We start from the raw sequence: 15,408 nt of genomic DNA on the forward strand, positions 1-15,408 counted from the left end.
GGAGTATCATAAATATTTAACTCTGTGACTGCAGTACCTGAATCCCAGTTTTTAATGCTTCTTATCTGTGTGAAGGTCCACCTGGACAGAACTGAAATGAATTATTTACTGGAGCAGTAATGATGCCCATAAATATTGTTATTCAGGTAGCATCGTGCCCGAGGTGAGGGAGAAAGTAAACAGAGTGGTGTTAAGCCAATCGCCAGAGAAAAAGAAAATGAAGTGCTGCTCCCCTCGTGCTCGGATTAATTGAATCCTGGCGGTATTTAAAGTGAGTAAAAAAAAGCCGATAGTGTCCTGAGATTCATCCTGAGACGCATTTATTTTAAAAAGCCTCCTGATTCTGCAGGCAGGTTCAACTTGAGAAAACTCTGGTACTGATGTGATGAGCTGTGGATGCTGTTTAGTCACCGGTGCATTAAGGCTTATAGGTGATGTTTTCCCAGCACTGGTTAAACTAAAGTCAGTTGTGATGTGAATGAAATGAAAAAATGTAGGATGATAAATGTTAGATGTAATCGACTCCTTTTATTATTCCTTTATACAGACAGTATTTAACACAATATTTAGTAATAATTTACGATCACGACTACAAACATGACAAATGTTTGGAAACTTTTAGTTACTTCATTTTATTTATTTAGACATATTATTGATTTTATTATTAATATTAATATTATTATTATTAATATCATTATTAATATTATTATTATTATTATTATTGTCATTATTGTTATTATTTTTATTATTATCATTATTATTTTTATTATTATTCTTGTTATTATTATTATTGTTATTGTTATTATCATTATTATTGTTATTATTATTATCATTATTGTTATTATTATTATTATTATTGTTATTATCATTTTTGTTATTATTATTATTATTGTTGTTGTTATTATTGTTATTGTTGTTATTATTGTTATCATTATTATTGTTATTATTGTTATTATTATTAGTAGTAGTATTTTTATTATTATTGTTATTATTATTATTATAATTATCATCATCATTATTACTATTGTTATTATTATTATTTTTATTATTATTATAATAATTATTATTATTGTTGTTATTATCATTGTTATTATTATCATTATTCTTGTTATTATTATTGTTATTAATGTAGTTATTATTATTGTTATTATTATTTTATTCTTATTATTATCTTCATCATTATTATTGTTAGGATTATTATTATTATTATTGTTATAATTATTATTATTATTGTTATTATTATAATTTTATTATTGTTATTACTTTCAATAATTATTATTATTGTTATTATTATTATTATTATTGTTTTGTTATTATTATTATTATTATATTTATAACAACACACATTACATCACAATATAACATTTTCACAGTTAAACCTCCATAACTTAAATGAATCACAAATTAGAAATTAAGAGGTCATAACACAAAGTTTAATGACATCACAGAACTTTTATAACATCAAATTATTTATCTATAAAAGCCCACAATAAATACACACGTAAAAAGAAAGGATCATAACAGGAACATTCTGGCTTAGATATGATTCTCTTCTCCTGATTGACCTCTCTGTCCCTAAACACACACACACACACACATGTACACACACACCCGCATACAGACACATGCACACAAACAATTAATCCTGTAGAAACACACACACACACACACACAAAATAAAATAAACATACACACAAAGACACACTCACACCCACACACAAAATGAACGTACACACGATACACATGTGTACACACGCAATAATCCAAAAAACACACTCACACCCCCCTCCCTACACACAGACAGCCCTCTGGAGGTGGAAGAATAAGCTAACTTGTTGTCATGGTAACCGCAGGTCTTGTAAATGTGTTTTGTATTTTTTTTTCTTACTTTTTTTCTTGCTTTTATGAGGAAGGTTTTGTTTTGTTTGAAAAGAAAAGTGAGAAGAATAATGAAGCTCCAGTGCTTAAGAGAAATTAATCCTTCAGTGATGTTTCTACTAAAAATAAATAAATAAATAAATATATATATATATATATATATACACACACCGATCAGCCATAACATTAAAACCACCTCCTTGTTTCTACACTCACTGTCCATTTTATCAGCTCCATTTACCATATAGAAGCACTTTGTAGTTCTACAATTACTGACTGTAGTCCATCTGTTTCTCTGCATGCTTTGTTAGTCTCCTTTCATGTTCTTCAATGGTCAGGACTCTTCCAGGACCACTACAGAGCAGGTATTATTTGGGTGGTGAATCATTCTCAGCACTGCAGTGACACTGACATGGTGGTGGTGTGTTAGTGTGTGTTGTGCTGGTATGAGTGGATAAGACACAGCAGCGCTGATGGAGTTTTGTAAACACCTCACTGTCACTGCTGGACTGAGAATAGTCCACCAATCAAAAAATCCAGCCAACAGCGCCCCGTAGGCAGCGCCCTGTTCTTCTAGACTGATGAAGGTCTAGAAGATGACCGACTCAAACAGCAGCAATAGATGAGCGATCGTCTCTGACTTCACATCTGATCCACTCATACCAGCACAACACACACTAACACACCACCACCATGTCAGTGTCACTTCAGTGCTGAGAATGATCCACCACCTAAAATATATCTGCTCTGTGGTGGTCCTGTGGGGGTTCTGACCACTGAAGAACAGGGTGAAAGCAGGCTAAAACAGTGTGTAGAAAAATAGATGGACTACAGTCAGTAATTGTAGAACTACAAAGTGCTTCTATATGGTAAGTGGAGCTGATAAAATGGACAGTGAGTGTAGAAACAAGGAGGTGGTCATAATGTTACGCCTCATCGGTGTATAGAGAGAGAGGGAGAGAGAGAGAGAGAGAGAGAGAGAGAGAGAGATTAAAATTGCTTTTATTTATATTTATTTGAATTTATTGCAATAATTATACACTAAAAGTAATAGAACAGTATTTATTTTAATGTGTTATATGTAAATATATATACTTTTAACACAGTTATCTCCTATTAAAAATTCTTAGGCTGCATTTACATGATATGCAGCAAAACCACTTTGTGTAGGCTGTGCCATTGTTTTTTATGATGTTGGGTGGTGCCGCTTACCCTGAGCGTTCCACATTATAAAGATTTGCTGCTTTGATGCTTGGGTACTGACATGGTGGAGAAAATCGGATTCTCAATGATTGCTCACTGCTTAGTGGCACAGCCAGCAGACAGAGGTATGCTGCATATTCTATAGTGTATTTTACACCAATCAGGCATAACATTATGACCACCGTCCTAATATTGTGTGCTGGTCCCCTTTTTGCTGCCAAAACAGCCCTGCAACTGTGATACACTGTGTATTCTGACACCTTTCTATCAGAACCAGCATTAAGTTTGAGCTACAGTAGCTCGTCTGTTGGATCAGACCACACGGACCAGCCTTCGTTCCACACGTGCATCAATGAGCCTTGGATGCCCATGACCCTGTCTCCGGTTTACCACTGTTCTTTCCTTGGACCACTTTTGATAGATACTGACCACTGCAGACCAGGAAACACCCCCACAAGAGCTACAGTTTTGGTGATGCTCTGACCCAGTCGTCTAGCCGTCACTATTTACGCTTGATTATTTTTCCAGCTTCTAACACATCAACTTTGAGGATAAAATGTTCACTTGCTGCCTAATATATCCCACCCACTAACAGGTGCCGTGATTAAGATATAATCAGTGTTATTCACTTCACCTGTCAGTGGTCATAATGTTATGCCTGGTTGGTGTATATGTATTATGTATTTTGTTTATGTTGAAACATTACATTTACATTTTAGTGATGGAAATTCAAGGTAATACTTTGACTTATGATTAAACATTTAGTAAAAATATAAAATGATTCAAACTAAAGTGGTGCTATAGTAGTGATGCCACTTCCAAGGTTCTGCCAGAATACCCAAATAAAAAACCCTAAATTATTTATTTATTCATGAAACTCAGTCACAACAACAGTAAAAACACTGGAATCACATAAACCAGAGACTGTCGTGTCTCACCTCACATACAAGTGTGTGTAAATGTTTGACCTCAGCGTAGCCGGACTGAAACATGGCTATTATTGTATTTTCTTTCCGCCTCTTTCTTTCTTTCTCTTGCTGTGCATTGTTTCTTATTTCCCTCATGTTGCCAGTAGCGGAGGCTGATACAGCACATCTCGCCTGCATCCTCGTCTCCTGCGGCCAATTCAGAAACTTTATTCTGAAGTTGGCCGCCAGTAAATTATTGATTCAGGCCTATTACGAGAGACTAAAGCGGCATTTACTCAGCGCAAGTTGCTTTGAATTAATCATCACACTGGCAGGAAATGTAGGACAGATTCCTTTATTACAAACCCAACCATTTTTTGCTCTTAATGACAGACGTCCTCGGAATTGCTGAAATTATCTGTGATATCGTTTTACCAGTCATCAAAGATTCAGCAGACGGGTTGTTGTGGTCCTGCACCAGCCATTTTCCACCTGTGCTTTTTCATTCAGTGTTTCATCAGTGTTTTACTCATTCTGTTTATTTACATTGTTATTTTGATGCTTATAATTCTATGATTAAATATTTGGAACAGATCATGAGAATAAAACAATGTACTTTAGTACAGTGATGGTTCTGCAGGTAATGTAGTGCTGCACAGCTACTGAACTTCTAAAACCTGAGTTTGATTCTCACTGTAGTTACTGTTTCAGTACATGAGGAGTGAGTAAACAAGTGAGTGAGTGAGTGAGTGAGTAAGCCAGTGGGTGAGTAAATGAGTGAGGTAGCGAGTGAGTGAGTGAGTGAGTGAGTGAGTGAGTGAATGAGTAAGTATGTCAGCAGGTAAGCAGTGAGTGAGTAAGCAGGTGAGCGGATAAGTGAGTTAGTGAGTGAGTGAGTGAGCAGGTGAGCAGGTGAGTGAGTGAGTGAGCAGGTGAGCAGATAAGTGAGTTAGTGAGTGAGCAGACAACTGTGTGAGTGAGCAGGTAAGCAGGTGAGTGAATGAGTGAGTAAGCAAATGAGTAAGTGAGTGAGTGAGCAGGTAAGCAGGTGAGTGAATGAGTAAGTGAGTGAGTGAATGAGTAAGTGAGTGAGTGAGCCAGTAAGCAGGTGAGTGAATGAGTGAGTAAGCGAGTGAGTGAATAAGTGAGTGAGTGAGCAGGTAAGTGAATGAGTGAGTCTGTGAGTAAGCGAGTAAGAGAGCGAGTGAGTGAGTGAGCAGGTGAGCAGATAAGTGAGTTAGTGAGAAAGTGAGCAGATAAGTGAGTGAGTGAGCAGGTGAGCGGATAAGTGAATGAGTGAGTAAGCGAGTGATTGAGCGAGCGAGCAATTGAGCCGGTAAGCAAATGGGTGAGTGAATGAGTGACTGAGTGAGTGAGTCAGCAAGTGAGTGAGTAAGCAGGTAAGCAGGTGAGTGAATGAGTAAGTACTGTAAGTGAGTGAGCAGGTAAGTGAATGAGTGAATGAATGAGTGAGCCTGTGAGTAAGTGAGTGAGTGAGCAGGTAAGCAGGTGAGTGAGTGAGTAAGCGAGTGAGTGAATGAATGAGTAAGCAAGTGAGTAAGTAAGCAGGTGAGTGAATGAGTGAGTGAGTAAATAAGTGAGTGAGTCTGTGAGTGAGCAGGTAAGCAGGTGAGTGAATGAGTGAGTAAGCGAGTGAGTAAATAAGTGAGTGAGTCTGTTAGTAAGCGAGTGAGTGAGTGAGCAGGTAAGCAGGTGAGTGAGTGAGTGAGCAGGTTAGTGAGTCTGTGAGTAAGCGAGTGAGTAAATAAGTGAGTGAGTGAGCAGGTGAGTGAGTGAGTGAGCAGGTTAGTGAGTCTGTGAGTAAGCGAGTGAGTAAATAAGTGAGTGAGTGAGCAGGTAAGCAGGTGAGTGAGTGAATGAGCAGGTTAGTGAGTCTGTGAGTAAGCGAGTGAGTGAGTGAGCAGGTAAGCAGGTGAGTGAGTGAGTGAGCAGGTTAGTGAGTCTGTGAGTAAGCGAGTGAGTAAATAAGTGAGTGAGTGAGCAGGTGAGTGAGTGAGTGAGCAGGTTAGTGAGTCTGTGAGTAAGCGAGTGAGTGAGTGAGCAGGTAAGCAGGTGAGTGAGTGAGTGAGTGAGTGAGTGAGCAGGTTAGTGAGTCTGTGAGCGAGTGTAAGCGAGTGAGTAAGCGAGTGAGTGAGTGAGCAGGTGAGTAAATGAGCAGGTAAGCACGTGAGTGAGTGTACAACAGTATACAGTCTAAGCAATTGAGGGTTAAGGGCATTGCTCATGAGCCCAACAGTGGCAACCTTCTACTTCCTAGTCCAGTACCTTAACCGCTAGGCTACAACTGCCCTTAATATAAATAATAATCAGAAGAGTAAATAGTTCATAGACTGATATGTATCTATTGATTTAATTGATCTAACTGGGGATTGATCTTTATTTGTGAGTGAGCAGGTAAGTGAATGAGTGAGTCTGTGAGTAAGCGAGTAAGAGAGCGAGTGAGTGAGTGAGCAGGTGAGCAGATAAGTGAGTTAGTGAGAAAGTGAGCAGATAAGTGAGTGAGTGAGCAGGTGAGCGGATAAGTGAATGAGTGAGTAAGCGAGTGATTGAGCGAGCGAGCAATTGAGCCGGTAAGCAAATGGGTGAGTGAATGAGTGACTGAGTGAGTGAGTAAGCAAGTGAGTGAGTAAGCAGGTAAGCAGGTGAGTGAATGAATAAGTACTGTAAGTGAGTGAGCAGGTAAGTGAATGAGTGAATGAATGAGTGAGCCTGTGAGTAAGTGAGTGAGTGAGCAGGTAAGCAGGTGAGTGAGTGAGTAAGCGAGTGAGTGAATGAATGAGTAAGCAAGTGAGTAAGTAAGCAGGTGAGTGAATGAGTGAGTGAGTAAGCGAGTGAGTAAATAAGTGAGTGAGTCTGTGAGTGAGCAGGTAAGCAGGTGAGTGAATGAGTGAGTAAGCGAGTGAGTAAATAAGTGAGTGAGTCTGTGAGTAAGCGAGTGAGTAAATAAGTGAGTGAGTGAGCAGGTGAGTGAGTGAGTGAGCAGGTTAGTGAGTCTGTGAGTAAGCGAGTGAGTAAATAAGTGAGTGAGTGAGCAGGTAAGCAGGTGAGTGAGTGAGTGAGCAGGTTAGTGAGTCTGTGAGTAAGCGAGTGAGTGAGTGAGCAGGTAAGCAGGTGAGTGAGTGAGTGAGCAGGTTAGTGAGTCTGTGAGTAAGCGAGTGAGTAAATAAGTGAGTGAGTGAGCAGGTGAGTGAGTGAGTGAGCAGGTTAGTGAGTCTGTGAGTAAGCGAGTGAGTGAGTGAGCAGGTAAGCAGGTGAGTGAGTGAGTGAGTGAGTGAGCAGGTTAGTGAGTCTGTGAGCGAGTGTAAGCGAGTGAGTAAGCGAGTGAGTGAGTGAGCAGGTGAGTGAGTGAGTGAGTGAGCAGGTTAGTGAGTCTGTGAGCGAGTGTAAGCGAGTGAGTGAGTGAGCAGGTGAGTAAATGAGCAGGTAAGCACGTGAGTGAGTGTACAACAGTATACAGTCTAAGCAATTGAGGGTTAAGGGCATTGCTCATGGGCCCAACAGTGGCAACCTTCTACTTCCTAGTCCAGTACCTTAACCGCTAGGCTACAACTGCCCTTAATATAAATAATAATCAGAAGAGTAAATAGTTCATAGACTGATATGTATCTATTGATTTAATTGATCTAACTGGGGATTGATCTTTATTTGTTTATTGGGACCGCTCTCTTCTACTAACTTGAGGAAGGGCTGAGGAGTTACCATGGCAACAGGTTTAGGTCAGTACATCCTGTTGCGTGATGAGTGAACTGTTCTGTGTCCACAAAGCAAGAGTAAAATACATATTACATTAAACGCCAGTTACAGAAATATCACCTGATCAGAAATGAACATCATGTATCAGAAGTGTATTTATTTACTGATTCGATCCACAAGAGCTGAATATTTATTGGGTTTTTATTTTCTGTAGGGTCGCTTGGTATTCAGTAATGCCCGGTTATTAAATGAAGAAAATGACATTGAGATGGCCTGAAGTGGGATCTGTATGAATATGTTGGAATAGATGGAGTGTGATAAGCTGCAAATTGATCCCGGTGGCTGCAGGCTGACCGACTGGATCGATACTAATCCACTGATTTCTCATAGGTCACATCCAGCTATCCATTTCTCTCAGTCAGCGCAGGAGGGGGACGGGTTTAGCGCTCCTCAGGCTAATGCTGCACATGTATGGCTACGTCAGTGACCAGAGGTTGACGAAGCTGTTTATGCTCGAGGTGTTTTAGAAAAGACGTCACATTAGGGTTCAGTTTATAGTTAGACTTGTTGTACAGATGTGACCTGGGTTTAGTCCCACCTGGAACCACTGGGCACAAGGAATACATTTACATTTTCGGCATTTAGCAGACGCTTTTATATAAAGTGATTCACAATTATGACTGAACACGATTTTTGAGCAATTGAGGGTTAAGGGCCTTGCTCAGGGGCCCAACAGTGGCAACTTGGCGGTGGTTGGGTTTGAACCGGGAATTTACTGGTCCAGTACCTTCACCACTGAGCTATCACTGCCCTATACCTTGGACACGGGGCAACACACAAACACTTAATCAACAGAGGAATTTGGGAAACTCCTTGATGATAGCGCAGTTCTTTTGGACCCATGTTGCTATGCTGCATCCACTCTATCAGCTGTGCCATCCTGCTGCCATGATGCCTCTCTTGCTATGTAAATTTGAATTAAACTTGCTGTTATTTGGATGATGCACATTACATCTCATTCATTCATTTTAAAGGAAAAAAAGGACAGAAAGCAGGTCTTTAGGACCAATGTTGCTATGCTGCATCCACTCTACCAGCTGTGCCACCCTGCTGCCATGATGCCATGCTTGCTATGTAAATTTTAATGAAACTTTGCTATTATTTACTATTATTTAAAAAGAGAAAAAGGACAGAAAGCAGGTTTTTAGAACCCATGTTGCTATTCTGCATCCACTCTACCAGCTGTGCCATCCTGCTGCCATGATGCCTCTCTTGCTATGTAAATTTGAATTAAACTTGCTGTTATTTGGATGATGCACATTACATCTCATTCATTCATTTGAAAGGAGAAAAAGGACAGAAAGCAGGTCTTTAGGACCCATGTTGCTATGGTGCATCCACTGTACCAGCTGTGCCATCCTGCTGCCATGATGCCATTGTTGCTATGTTAATTTGAACTAAACTTTGCTATTATTTACTATCGTTTAAAAGGAGAAAAATGACAGAAAGCAGGTCTTCAGGACCAATGTTGCTATGCTGCATCCACTCTACCAGCTGTGCCATCCTGCTGCCATGATGCCATTCTTGCTATGTAAATTTTTATGAAACTTTGCTATTATTTACTATTATTTAAAAAGAGAAAAAGGACAGAAAGCAGGTTTTTAGAACCCATGTTGTTATTCTGCATCCACTCTACCAGCTGTGCCATCCTGCTGCCATGATGCCTCTCTTGCTATGTAAATTTTAACTAAACTTGCTATTATTAGGATGATGCACATTACATCTCATTCATTCATTTGAAAGGAGAAAAAGGACAGAAAGCAGGTCTTTAGGACCCATGTTGCTATGCTGCATCCACTCTACCAGCTGTGTCATCCTGCAGCTATGATGCCATTGTTGCTATGTAAAGCAACAATGGCAACAATTGCTATTATTTGGATGAGGCTCAATACAGCTTATTTATTCATTCATTAACCCCTTAATCAAAATTAGGGTTGCCGTGGTTTCAGAGCCTACCCATTAAGACTGGCAGAAATACATCCTGAACGGGGCACCAATCTATCTCAGGGTGTCACTCATCCACCCATTCACTGGCATCATTTATTGTAGGTAATTGAGTTTTGGGAGGTGGGAGGACACCAGACCACACTGTGAAAACCATCCACAGAATAATACATGATACTGACTTAAGCAGCATGATAACACAGATCAGGTTGGTGCTGCTCAGCTCCAGTGAGCCAGGTTTAGTCCTTGCCCCTGGTTGTTGTCTGTGAGGAGTTTGCCCTGGAACCAGGTATAAGATACAGTCATGTCTTTCCAGAATAGGCTCTGGGTCCTCTATGACCCTGACCAGCAGTTACTAAAGAATAACAAATAAATTTACATTTTTACATTTCAGCATTTAGCAGATGATTTTTATCCAAAGTGACATACAGTTGTGACAGTATACAATCTAAGCAACTGAGGGTTAATGGCCTTGCTCAATGGCCCAACAGTGGCAACCTGGCAGTTGTGGGGCTTGAACCAGCAACCTTCTGATTACTGGATCAGTACTTTAACCACTAGGTTACAGCTGCCCTGAATTAATCATATACACACTTACCAAGCACTTTATCAGGTACACCTATCTAGTCCGTACATTTGTTAATTATTCTATGAGCTACACTTACCTTAGAGATAAACTTGGGTATACAATTACTGACTGCTCATTTCTTGCTCTGTACCCCATTTATCAATTAAAAGGAACACCTAAAGTACCCTACTAATGAGATAATGTCTGCATGGTGGACCACTCTAAGCACTGTAATGACACTAAAATTGTATTAAAATGGTAGTGTGTGTTGTTCTGGTGTAAGTGTATCAGGTGCATCAGTGTTTTTGGGATTAAATACTGTTTAAACGGACTTGCCTCTTTATTAGGAACACATGCCCTGTTAGCACTGGATGTACTGTAGGTGTGCACTTAGAGACTCATTTAATGCACAATGTGTGTTAATCTTCGTCTAGTCTAGAGTCTAGAATTGGAGCCCTGTTTACATTCCAGCATCGTCACTAAGGTGCTTCAAAATCCCAACAACATTGTTGAACATGCTACAGATGTTACAAAACAATGTCATTACCATGCCAGTGTCATTACAGTGCTAAAAGTGGTTTACAACCCATCATAGATATTTAGAATGTAGAAAATGGTATGCATCTACTGGCATGTTTTGAGTCGTGGGTGGAAGCTGGAGTACTTGGCAAAGATGTAGTCAGGGTTGGGCAGAACAGGACCGAACCCAGGTTGTGAAAGCTATGCTGCACTAACACTGCCACCTGCACCATCTGCCACATTATATTGCATATCTATGAATTTGGCATCCATGGTGCACCTGCTAGTCCAGTTTTGCTTATAACTTTAAGAATTCACTGGGTTTGAACCATATTAATGAAAACCATTACTGCTGTGGTGCTACTGCCAAAAACCCACTACAACACCTGCTAGGCTAAATGAGACTAGAACTTAGGCAGATCCAGAGATCCTGGCCTCCAATTTACTGAAGCAGAAGCCAAAACCGCCGCACAGACTCCAGCAATAACGGACGAGCGTAAACAGTACCAAATCAAGCACAAAGAACGAGTGCATGCGGCGCTTTTGATGGTTTCTTTTAAAGTGGAAGTGTTGAAAGTCTGCTTCCTGTGGGCATGCCTGGGAGAAATGGGTATTAATAGCAGTGCTGGGTCTCCTGTCAGTGCTGCTGAGTCTTCTTTCCATGTTCTGCAGGATGGTGCAGAACTCACACCTACACAGCGCACGTCCACGCCATCTTACAGTCGCATGGTAACGACGTAGAGGAAGAAGATTTTAAAATAGATTATTATCAGGATCTTGTCGTGTTCTGTGAAACAACAGTAGCTGTGAGTTATTTATCAAGAAAATGTCATTTAACCCTTTACACTCCTCATGTGCTTTTCACACTTTCAACCTGAAGCTGCAGAGCGAAATATAAATCTAATGATGAGAGAAAATAAAGTAGAATCAATTTCATGCTATGCTATGAAAAAAAAAACATTACTAATTTTACTTTGAAAATGTACATTTTTATTTATCTATTATTATTGTTTTATGTTTATTATTATTGTTATAATTATTATTAATATTCATAATATTAATATCAGTACTAGTAGTTATAATAGTCCTAGTAGTATTAATATTATGAATTAATTATTTATTAATTTTATTAATTAAATATTAATTAAGTATTTATAAATTGATTTAATAGGGACCCGGGCTGCCCTGCCTAGGAATCGAACCCAAGACCTTGTTGCTGTGAGGCGACAGTGCTACCCACAAAGTTTTTAGATAGTAATTGCATAATCATTACCCATATAGGTGCTCACTGCTGTCGGCCGGCCAGTCGTCTACACAGACATGTCTGACTTTGTTTGAGGGCTGGGTGTTTGAAGTACTGTGATGGATTGCCACTCTGTTCATGTATTCCCGCCTTACGTCCTAACTTCAATCCCAATGAACACCTTTGGATTGAAATAGAACATGGACTGAGAGCCAGGCCTTATTGTCCAACATCAATACTTAAGTAGGTACAATACAGTACAAGTCACACAGCTAAAAACCCTGGGGAAAGGCTTTCTACAAGAGTGGAGGCTGTTATTGCTGCAAGAACACTTATATGGAACTTCATATTACTCTCCATGGTTTTGGAATGAGATGTGCAAAGATTCATGGTCAGAACTACACATACTTTTGGCTAAGTAGTGTATTTGTTTATTCGTTCATTCACTGTCTGTTTTACCTCTGCTTTATCCTGGTCAGGGTCGCAGTGGGTTCGATTCATTGGACAAAAGGCAAGGTAATTAATTTGTTTCTGAAAGATTGAAAGCTAAAGCCACAATGATGCCACCGTTAATTCGTGTCTGGTGGTCCAAGAGAGCATAATTGGTGTTGTTCCTTGTCCTTTTCCTTGGCTTTATGAGTGTTGAAGAAACAAACAGCTAGGGAAGGACCCTTACTTTACTAGACTGGGTGATGCTAGGGAGTGTGAATTGGCATCAAGTACCTTACTGGACTGGTAGAAAACGTAAACAAAGATGTAATTTCACAAATTGTACAGTGTATGAAATTGTGATGTCACCCGATCCTGCGCCAGTGTCAGCTGATTGGTTGGTTTGATTCATTGTGCCATGTGGCTAGCTCTCACCCCCCCCCGCCCCCGACCCTTTAGTCTCAATGTGAGCCTTTGTATGAGATGAGAATGAGCCATTCCACTTCTAACAAGTGAACGCTCTTGTGTCCACAGCCGCCTGCTCGTAGAACGTGACGGGACACGTGGCGCTCCACTACTGCGTCCCGAAGGAACGGATCTTACACCCCTTTCATCCTTCTTGTCCCCCTGATGAAGGATGTTTAAGGATTGAAATCTGGGATTATTAAAGTGTACGCGATTATTATAAATCTATAGGCAGAGGGACACACCATCATCTTCTGTAAGTTCCCTTAATTAAATTCTTACATTTATTTTCAGCTGTAATAGGTTTTTTTGTGTGGATCAGCTCTGTAAATCTGGGACAATTTTGTTAGAGCTGTTTTGTCCTGATTGGACACTGACTAAATGAAGCACTAGTGAACAGTAAGCAGTCGTGTGATTGGACAGTGTGATTTGTTATGGGTGACAAATTCCGCTACTTTTTCTGTGCACTTGGGTGGCTCAACATAATAATAATATTATAATAAATAATTAAATAACTTTGTTTCCTTGTTAGGCGGCACGGTGGTTCAGTGGGTAGCACTGTCGCCTCACAGCAAGAAGGTCCTGGGTTCGATCCCCAGGGAGGGCGGTCCGGGTCCTTTCTGTGCGGAGTTTGCATGTCCCTTCCGTGTCTGCAAGGGTTTCCTCCGGGAGCTCCGGTTTCCTTCTGCAGTCCAAAAACATGCAGTCAAGTTTATTGGAGATACTAAATTGCCCTGTAGGTGAATTGGTGTGTGTGTGTGTGTCTGCCCTGCGATTGACTGGTGCCCCATCCAGGGTGTTACTGTGTGCCTTGCGCCCATTGAAAAGCTGGGATAGCCCCCCCGCGACCCTAATTGGATAAGCGGTTAAGATAGTGAGTGAGTGAGTGTTTCATTATTGTTTTAGACAGTAATTGCATAATCATTACTCATATTGGCTCTTGGTGCTATCGGCTGGTCAGTCGTCCACACAGACATGACTGGGTATGCCTGAAGAGTGGGTGCTTGAAGTCCTGTGATGGATTGCCACTCTGTCCATGTATTCCCTCCTTAAGTCCTAGTCTCAATCCCAATGAACACCTTTGGAATTAAATGGAACATGGACCGAAAGTGATTGAATGACTTTTACAACATGTACTTTGATGAATGCTCTTGGGTGGCACAACGGTCTATTACTTTAGCCCAACACCGTCGAGACTCGGCTTTCGAATCTCAGCAGTTCCATTGAATGAATACTTTAAAAGTGTAGAAACTTATATAATCTTATTTAAATTAGTGGTATGACCCCATATAATCTGATCAATAATAAGTGTGATGGACTACAGCTGGAAGCTTCTCTATGCCCGTTTAATTAGGGCACAATAGGGAAATATAGATTGTACTGATCTAAACATATTGGTCATATATTTGAGCCATTTCTAATCAACTGTAAGTACCAGGATCAATGATTCTCCATAAGTGCAACGTGATCAGTGGAACAGGGATTAAATTTGTCTGGATGATGAGATGTAATCCAAGAATTACCAAAACAGTCGCAGTTAATGAAAACCTGCTATCACTGTTCACAGCTAACAAGCTTGATATCAACATGGGCATAAAATTTGGCTTAGAAGAGGTGAGAACATACACCGATGAGGCATAACATTATGACCACCGTCCTAATATTGTGTTGGTCCCCCTTTTGCTGCACCATATGCAACAAACTGTGATGCACTGTGTATCCTGACACCTTTTTATCAGAACCAGCATTAACTTTTTTAGCAGTTTGAGCTACAGTAGCTCGTCTGTTGGATCGGACCACACAGGCCAGCATTCGCTCCCCACATGCATCAGTGAGCCTTGGCCGCCCATGACCCTGTCACTGGTGTACTACTGTTTCTTCCTTTGACCACTTTTGACAGATACTGACCACTGCAGACTGGGAACACCCCACAAGAGCTGCAGTTTTGGAGATGCTCTGACCCAGTTGTCTAGCCATCACAATTTGGCCCTTGTCAAACTCGCTCAAATCGTTACGCTTGGCCATTTTTCCTGCTTCCAACACCGACTTTGAGGATAAAATGTTCACTTGCTGCCTAATATATCCCACCCACTAACAGGTGCCGTGATTAAGAGATAATCAGTGTTATTCACTTCACCTGTCAGTGGTTATAATGTTATGCCTGGTCGGTGTAAAACCCAGCAACACCGTACCTACTCTCAAGCATAGGATTGGCAGTATTATTAAATGTTTTGTGGCCAGTGGAACTGATGCATTGCAAAAACTGGACAGGAATTATACCTTAAAACTCTTGAATCTTGAAGCTGATGGGTTTTGAGATAACAATAACCTAATACACACATTGAAACTGGTACTTGATGCAAGTATGCATATTTTTAGTTTAGGTGTGTTTATCAACTCCAGAGGTTTGAGTGAGAAATCACTGAATAAAATTTTAAATGAACACAGTTTAAGACAATTAACACATTTCATGTCAC

The 15,408-nt window shown here is 40.3% G+C and overlaps 1 protein-coding gene across 2 annotated transcripts in view; it reads left to right on the top strand.

The window, feature by feature from the left end:
• Nucleotides 1-15,408, top strand: part of b3gat1a (beta-1,3-glucuronyltransferase 1 (glucuronosyltransferase P) a) — a 110,936-nt gene that overhangs the window by 52,857 nt on the left and 42,671 nt on the right. For both annotated transcript variants that reach the window (XM_063004431.1, XM_063004432.1), the window contains exon 2: nt 13,001-13,187. The gene's annotated coding sequence lies outside the window, so the exon portion shown is untranslated. The remainder of the gene's footprint in view (nt 1-13,000; nt 13,188-15,408) is intronic.

This window comes from Trichomycterus rosablanca, chromosome 11, assembly GCF_030014385.1.
Source record: "Trichomycterus rosablanca isolate fTriRos1 chromosome 11, fTriRos1.hap1, whole genome shotgun sequence".
Taxonomy (NCBI): Eukaryota; Metazoa; Chordata; class Actinopteri; order Siluriformes; family Trichomycteridae; genus Trichomycterus; species Trichomycterus rosablanca.